This window comes from Tripterygium wilfordii, chromosome 18 (assembly GCF_013401445.1).
Source record: "Tripterygium wilfordii isolate XIE 37 chromosome 18, ASM1340144v1, whole genome shotgun sequence".
Classification (NCBI taxonomy): domain Eukaryota; kingdom Viridiplantae; phylum Streptophyta; class Magnoliopsida; order Celastrales; family Celastraceae; genus Tripterygium; species Tripterygium wilfordii.
Genome location: NC_052249.1, coordinates 3,897,338 through 3,906,695, shown reverse-complemented (window position 1 = coordinate 3,906,695; position 9,358 = coordinate 3,897,338).

The window sequence follows — 9,358 nt, the reverse complement described above, 5'->3', positions numbered from 1 at the left end:
GTATAAGTGGTTACTTGGCGGTTTACATTCCAGTGGACACTTTTCTACTTCTTTATTCAACTTCTATTTGGACATATCCATTTAGGTGTGATTTTTCTCCTTAAATAAATCAATCGAAGAGATTAGAGAGCATCATCATCTCAAAGAGTTCTTAAAACTTTGTATCCTATTCCTAGATAAATAAAATTCAAAACACTTGTTAAAAGTTATGTTATTTTGTGCATAAGGCGGAACATCAAGTCAATTTTGTACTATTTCATTATATCCTAAAAGTGTGTTTGCTGTTATCTCGTGCATACCAATTGGTAGAGACAAAAAACACTTTAAGGACATAGTTAACCCGTGTTTTGAATCAAAATCTGCTGAACCATTTTTCCAATATGTCTTGTAATTTAAGGGAGTTTTACTTTGTGTAACTGTCACGCTTTGAAAAATGTGATCAATTTTTCCTTCTAAAGGAGAGAAGCATTACATGTTTTGCATGACACATTCACATTCGTTATATTCGGTAAGAAGAATGTGAAATATGAGTCAAGTAGAATTTTCAATTTATTTCAACCCTGACTTGCCAAAGATTCACGTCAGTAACATTTTTGCTCGAGTATAGTATTGTCCGCACGAGTGCATATTCAAAGGTCTCCTCAGCGCACCCATTCACTTGAGCTACTACTTTGTTCGCACAAGGTTGAATACACGGGTTTGATTGACAAAAATGTTCACTCGAGCGCAGTGGCCTTCGCTCCAGTGAACTTACCTCTGCCATACTAAATAGACTATTCAACTTGAGCCATGCTTCACAAATCTCCACCTTGGATCAATGTTGAACACAAACAATAGTATACTTCTGCCAACTACCTCCATCCCTAGTTTGAATTTATTGCAGTATTTATAAGTTTCAACACAATATTTGAACTTGACTTCGCCATAGTCTTTGTCACCATGTCCGTCGGATTATCATGAATGTGTACCTTCTCCAACTAAACAATTCTTTTGTGAGACTACATCCCAATGAAATGAAGTTTGATGTCAATATGCTTGGTCCTCTTATGAAACATTTGATTCTTGATCAAATATATAGAGCTCTGATTATCACAAAATACCTCCATCTTGCCTTGCTCGATTCTCAATTCACCAATCAGCCCTTCAGCCACAGTTTCTTTTATAGTCTTTAAACAGCTAATATAATCGATCTTCGTTAAAGACAATGCAACTACTGGTTGTCATAATGGCCATCCTCAATCACATACCAAATATCAACATCAAGATACATAAAATGCGATTTTGGCTTCGTTTGGCAATGAATTTTGTCAATAGTGTATGTGCTAGCTATATGGTGGTAGCATATATGTTGTCTGAAATGTTGGTAGTGTTTTGTTCAATTTTTGCATGTAACATATATATTGTGTAATATTCTATAATAAATTATGTGTTGGGGTATTATTCATTTTAGTTGTTATAGATACAAATAAATAACAATAAATTTCTAAAATAAAGGTAATTAATTAAAATAATTATAAATATTTAAAATATATAGTTTTATTCTCTCTCCTCTCCTTAAACCCTTATCCACCTCCTCTGCCACTACCGCCTCCTCGTAGGAATCCTTAAAACCGTATTCTCTCTCTGACTGCATGTCTTTCGTGTTCGATCAAATTGATGCCATAGAATGCCAATGCCAATGATCTTAGAAGGGCGAGACTCTCCAGAGAATCTATGCATGATGCCAATCCAAGAGCAACCCCACCCAACAAAATCCATAATTGGGAACCTGGTCTTGCATTGTCGAGTCTACCGAGTTGACTCAACCTAACTATAGTGAGCTCGAGGGGAGATTGACCCAGTTGGGAATGAGGGTTGTGAAGAAGAAGAAGAACGAGGTAGAGCTGGTGCACCCCTGGGCGGAGTGGATAGAGCATATGGAGAGGTTAGTGCAGCAGAACGACTTCAATCACATGGGAGTATTATGGTCAGTTTGTGATTTACATGAGGGTATATTGGGAATGAAAATCAAAATGCTTGCAAAAGTGTTAGAATTCCTAGCATTCTCATTTGACCATAATATGGGTGCAATTTGTCTAAGAATTGTAGCCATGATATGGATGTTTGGTTGCCACTTAATATATATGCTATTAACTAGCATATATGCTTGACAACATGACTTGCCAAATAGAGACTTTATAAACATTTTTCAATAATCATAATCTTCCCCTTCCAAGTTTGGGATGTATCATTAGATTGATCCTATTATGTATGTCTACTATATACACAAATTTATTTATACCCACAGTTATTTTTCAATCACTCGCAATAGATCATTCAACACTTTCGGTGGCCATTCTTTGCCTTCACGCTGATATTGATATGTTTTAATGTTCCTTGTGACAAAGTAGTTATTTGACGGGTAGAAAGTCAATTGTACAAGAGCAGTGGTAGGCAAAAATTGACCTCCTTTTAGGACACTGTTGAAAATTTCTGACATGCTGCCAGTCATACTGCCATAACGATGTCCGTCATCGTATGATAATGTCCATCTTTATTTGTTTTCTCCTTCTAGATAACACAATGCTTCAAGCTGTAGTTCTTTCATTAGTGTCATCCAAAATCAAACTTGTCTCGAGAAGTTTCTCTTGCCATCATATTAATGGTGTCTTTCAAATCTGAATTCTTAAACTTCGTCATGACATTGTTAACGAAATGTTTGACACAATATTTATGGTATACTAGTGGCTCAAGCCATTGCTCGTGCATTATGCGCTTGACGCTGGGATGTCGATCGGATAACACACATATCCCACGGTATTGGGATTAAGAATCCTACATTAATATGACAATTGTATGATAAGTTAACTGTCTAGTTAAAATAAACTTGAGATAAGCTCCTTGTAAGCTTCGGGTAAGCTTCAGAGGTTACTAGATCTGAATCTACAGTTTTTGTTTTGCTTGAACTCTATCTCTGTATTGATTTGGAACACGTTTGGAACACGTTTCTATTTAGATAAAATTGATCTAGATATTATCTAATACAAGAGATGTGATAGGAACAAAGTACTGAAGTTTGATATGGACTCTTTATGGATTAGTTGAAGTTGATATGGACTTCTTGTTTGTTAGTTGTTGGATAAGAACTAATGTCTATTAATTGGATATATATGTGTTGGTTTTTATCTTAATCATGTGTAGCAATTATCTTCAAGATAAACACCTGATCAACATCTGAGATTATCAGAAGTGGTTCATGGTGTCTATATAAAGCACATCAACATGGAATGAAGATGATCGAAGCTTTGAGAGAGAAACTTTGAGAGAAATATTTTGTGCTTCGAGTATGTTTTTGTTTGCTTCATTTTTCCACTCTCATAGATGTTTGATGAGTGATTCGTGTCTGTATTTATTATGAGAGAGTGTGAGTTTCGTGTTTGAGTGCTGCTCTGTCGATTTCTCTGACTGATCCATAAGAGGAAGAAGAAGAGCAAGACTGCACTGTTTCAAAGTAACCTACGCAGACTACCTCAGAAGTTACCTGGATCGTACTTGAGTACAAAGTCTCTTGGAGAGGCCAAGAGCAATTGCAAATCATCATTGGTGTGTTGTTTTAGGGTTAAAGCATACGGTGAGTCAAGTTGTATGATCGAGTCGTAGGTAACGATAGATTGTAAGCTTTTCTTCACATAGTGGATTGCTTTGACAGGATGGTCGCTCATAGACCCGAGGTTTTTTCCTAGTTAGGGTTTCCTCCTTAAATTTATGGTGTTCTTATTTGTTTATTTTCCTCATTGATTTCATATTAAGTTGACTAAAAATCTTGGGAAAAGAATATTGTATTCTCAATTGGTATCGAAGCAGGAGTCAACAATGGAATCTAGATCAACAAATTAGGTACCACAGTTTGATAGATCAAACTACTCTTTTTAGAAAGTCCGTATGAGGGCATATTTGAAGTCCATTGATGAATGATTTTGGACGTCAGTTGTGACAAGGTACAGTGTACCTGAGTCCATTGATGACGACGGTAACAAAATTCTTAAACCTTCTGAGAATTGGATGACCTTGAAAATACAGGTTGGAACAGTAAGGCCATAAATGCTTTATTTTCTAGTTTGAATATTTCTGAGTTTCGTAGGATCTCACATTGTGAGAAGGCAAAAGAAGCTTGGGATCTATTGAAGGTGACACACGAAGGAACCAATACAGTTAAAAGGTCAAAGCTTCAACAACTTACCGCTATGTTCGAAAATTTAAGGATGGAGGAGAATGAGGTATTTGATGACTTCTATGGAAAGTTTAGCGATATTGTCAATACATCATTTACTCTAGGAGAACCTATTGAATCAAGCAAAGTGGTAAGGAAGATTCTCAGATCTCTACCTGAAAGATTCACAATTAAGGTGGCGACAATTGAAGAAAGCAAAGACATTGATAAAATAAAGGTAGAAGAACTAGTTGGCTCACTACAAACTTTTGAGGCAAGTTTTCTAAAACCTAAAAAGTCAAAAAAGTGTTGCTTATATCTCTACTAATGATTCTAATGATACTGCTAATGAATTATTACTGTTGATAAAATTTTTAAGAAATTCATTAAGAACAGGAACTCCAAGGATTTCAAGAAGGGGGAATCATCATCGTCCAAAGCTGAAAAAGAAAAGTAAAGATCTAAAGTCCTCTCAATGCTTTGAGTGTAAAGGATTTGGACATTTTGCTCAAGAGTGTGCAAATCGAAAAAAGAAGTCGAATGCTTATTAGACCACTTGGAGAGATGATACAGAAGAAGAATCTGACACTGAATCAGAGGATGAAAAGGATACTCTAGTAACCTTAAACGACCAAAGAAGATGATTCGGTTGTTGATATATTTGAGCTTCGGAGTGCTTATGAAGACATGGTTGAGGAAGGTATCAAGGCTAAAAAGGAGAGACACGCAGCTATTAAAGGGAAAGAACTTCTAGTGCAGGAACTACCTGAAGCTAGAAAGGAAATCATAGAGTTGAAAGAAGAAATAGCTGAGCTGGAGGCTTTGAAGAAACCTGATATAACCTCTGATATAGCCTAGTTTACAGAGGTTGAAGCAAAAAGAAAAAGCATTCTGAAAAAGGTTTGTTCTAATGTTAATAAATTTGAATCTGGTTCTAATCATTTGCAGAACATACTTGATATGCAAAGGACAAGTATGGAGAGGACAAGTAAGGAGACGTTTGGACTTGGATACGAAATAGGTGAAAGTTCACAAATGGGTGCACAAAACAGGACCCCAAAATTTGTGAAGTTTGTTCCTTCCACCTCTAGGACCTTGGAGCAGGAAAATCAAAAGTGCAATAGACCAAATGTGATGAATGCTAAAACTGGAAGAGCACCTCCTCCATTAAGGTATGAAAATTCTTATCGATTTGGCCACACAACTCAACCATTCCATCGTCAATCTTTCTATAGGAGGCAAATTTCACAAAGGTATGACCAAGGTAGGTTCATTCCCATTTGTCATTATTGTCGAGTTAAGGGACATATTCCTCCACACTATCATAAATTGTATGGGATACCTAAGTCATATATGTCTAGAAGGACTAATGTTGTGCAAATGCAGAAGGAAAATTTCTTTAATAGCTTTCAACCACCAGCTGAAGAAGTAACTCAGGACAGGTTACCCAAAAGGTTACCCAGAAAGCTACCTGAAGCAAAACAACCTACACAAGCACCTCAAGCTAATAAACAATGGGTCAAGAGTTTAGAATCAAGGTGCATGTTTGTCCAGATAGCGTTAGCTGCATTCAAAACTAATTCCTGGTACCTGGACAGTGGTTGTTCATGACACATAAGCGGTAACAAATCATTTTTCACATCTTTTGAGTCTTTCTATGGTGGAAAGGTAACTTTTGGTGATGGTAGTCAAGCTGAAATAAAAGGTAAGGGCATGATAAGAGCTTCTGATGAATGCATCTTAAAAAATGTTATGTGTGTTGAAGGTCTCAAAGCCAACTTAATCAGTATTAGTCATTTGTGTGATTCAAAATACTCTGCCTTGTTCACAAAGCGATTTTACAGGATCTATAATGACAAATATGCATGCATCTTAAAGGCTAAGAGATCTTCGGACAACTACTATACTATCCCAACTAAAGCTGATTTTTCATGCAATTATTCTATTATTTCTACCATAGACAGGTTGTGGCATGAAAGACTTGGGCACCTCAACTATCAAGACTTGAAGAAACTGTCAAATAAGGAGGTGGTACGAGGAATACCAAGGATTGGCTCAATAAAAGGTGTGTGTGGTCCATGCCAACAAGGTAAGCAAACCAAGGTACCACACAAGAAGGTAAGTATTGTAAACTCTTCAAGACCTTTTGAAATACTTCATATGGACCTTATGGGACCTACCCAAGTTGAAAGTCTCGGAGGTAAGAAGTATATTCTTGTTGTGGTAGATGACTTTTCAAGATACTCATGGATAAGGTTCTTACGTGACAAAACTGAAACATTTGAAGTCTTCTATGATCTATACCTACTATTGGAAAATGAAAAGAAAGATGATGGTTTTAATTTGACTAAAATTATGACAGATCATGGAACTGAGTTTGAAAACGCTAAATTTGATGCTTTCTGCAGAAGTTTTGGAATCAAACGCTAGTTCTCTGCCCCAAAGACTCTTCAGCAAAATGGTTTTGTGGAGAGGAAGAATCGAGTGCTTCAAAAAATGGCAAAAACTATGATGCACGCAAAGAATGTTGCACAAAGGTTTTGGGCTGAAGCAGTAAACACTTCATGCTATATCTCAAATCGAGTTCATGTGAGATCTAGAACAAAACTCACATGTTATGAACTCTGGGTAGGAAAGAAACCCACGGTGAAACACTCCAAAGTATTTGGAAGTAAGTGTTTTATCCTTCGAGATAGGGAAATCATTGGTAAGTTTGACACTAGAAGTGACGAAGCTATTTTCATGGGATATTCCTTAAATAGTCGAGCTTATCGTGTTTTCAATACCAAAACCAAAACGATGATGAAATATGCAAATGTTATTATACAAGATGATGTGTTTGAAAGTGATGTTGGACAAAAAAATGTATTTCAGCCGTCAAATGATGAGCTAAGTACAAGTGCTGAAAAGGATTCTGAAGGTACTGATGTAACTTCACAATAGGCTACCCCTCCACAAGCGAAACCTGCTATAACCATTGAAGTAACCTTGGAAAATCCTACATCAACACAAGCAGTGAAGCAGTCTACCCCAGATGTTCTTGAGCCTTCTAAAAGAGTAAAGAAGAACCATCCACAATATCTCATTCTTGGAGAAATAACCGCCCCCATGAAGACAAGAAGGCAACTTCAAAATGAGGTAAGTTACAGTTGCTATGTGTCTCAATATGAGCCCAAAAATGTTAAGGATGCCTTAAATGATGAGTTATGGGTGGATGCAATGCATGAAGAGCTAAATCAATTGGCACGTAATGATGTTTGGACTTTAGTTCCTAAACCTGAAAATTCCAATATCATTGGGACAAAATGGATTTTCAAGAATAAAACTGATGAACATGGTTTGATTACTAGGAATAAAGCCAGATTAGTTGCATAGAGGTATACACAAGTTAAAGGGGTTGACTTTGATGAAACATTTGCACCTATTGCTCGTTTAGAATCCATTCGTATTCTTTTGTCTATAGTAAGCTTACTTTATTTTAAGTTGTTTCAGATGGTCGTGAAAAGTGCATTCTTGAATGGATCATTAAACGAAGAAGTATATGTTAAGCAACCTCAAGGTTTTGAGGATCCAATTCATCCACCACATATGTATAAGCTTAATTGTGCCTTGTATGGTTTGAAACAAGCCTCTAGGGCTTGGTATGAAAGACTCACAAATTTTTTCTTGAGTATAGGATTTTCAAGAGGAACAACTGACAAGACACTCTTTGTTAAGAAAGATCACAAACATATTTTGGTTGCTCAAATATACGTCGACGATATTGTGTTTGGATCCACTTCTGTTTCTTTGTCATAAGAGTTTGGTGAGTTAATGAAATCTGAATTTGAGATGAGTATGATGGGTGAATTAACCTATTTTCTAGGTTTTCAAGTGAAGCAATCCCAAGAAGGGATATTCATTTCTCAAACCAAGTATGCAAGCAACTTGGTGAAGAAATTCAATGTAGCCTTGAGCAAACCAACTCCAACTCCTATGATCCCGAGCATTAAGTAAGCAAGGATACAATAGGAAAGTCTGTGGATTAGATTTTATATAGAAGTATCATATGAAGCTTAATTTACTTGACTGCAAGTAGGCCTGACATTGCATTTAGTGTTTGTGTGTGTGCTAGATACCAAGCCGATCCCAAGGAATCTTACCTTTCGATAGTGAAAAGGATCTTGAAGTACATCAATGGTACACTAGACATCAGAATTTTCTATTCAAAGGATACTAATGCGTCGTTGGCAAGTTACTCGGATGCTGACTGGGCAGGTTACAGTGATGATAGAAAGAGCACTTCAGGTGGATGTTTCTACTTAGGTACAAACTTGGTAGCTTGGCATCGCAAAAAGCAGAATGCCATCTCCCTCTCCACAGCTGAAGCAGAATACATAGTTGCTGGAAGTTGCTATACTCAATTGCTTTGGATGAAACATTTGCTCGTTGACTATGGATTGGAACAGGAAAGTAAGACCATATTTTGTGATGATATGAGTGCTATTAACATTTCCAAAAATCCTATTCAACATTCTAGGACTAAACATATTGACATTCGTCATCATTTCAGTCGAGACCTTGTTGAAAGCAATTGTGTGAAGCTTGAGTACATAGCTACTGAAAATCAGTTGGCCGACATTTTTACAAAACCTCTAGACACGAAAAGGTTTTTGTTCCTAAGAAAAGCACTAGGGGTGAACAAAATAGAACAGATTTTCCAAGTAAGCTTGAGGTAACAAGTATGTGGGATATGTGATTTAATTCTTAATTGATGATTATAGCATTGATTGTTTGATGTTACCTCCGCATATGTTTATTGTTAAATGGCTAATCCGTCCATGGAATTGAAGAGATCATGTTATTAGTCATATATTGTATTACATAAATCTCTTTTGGTGAAGTCTGATTAACATAATGTGTGAGAATTGATTTGATGGGTCTATTGAACAGTTCCTTGGGAAACCTGATGCAAGCAACACAAATGGAAAGGGCTACGTCAAAGGTACAACAAAAAAAAGTATGTATCTTCTGAAATAAAAAGAGCTACCTAAGTGTGACTGTGAAAGCCACCATATAATCCAAGATTTCACCTTTTGAAATAAAGTGGGTAATCTTGTAAGTTGCTTGTATGTACATAAAAGTACCAACGGATCTAGATTTGACAACCTATGAAAAGTCTATCTCTAA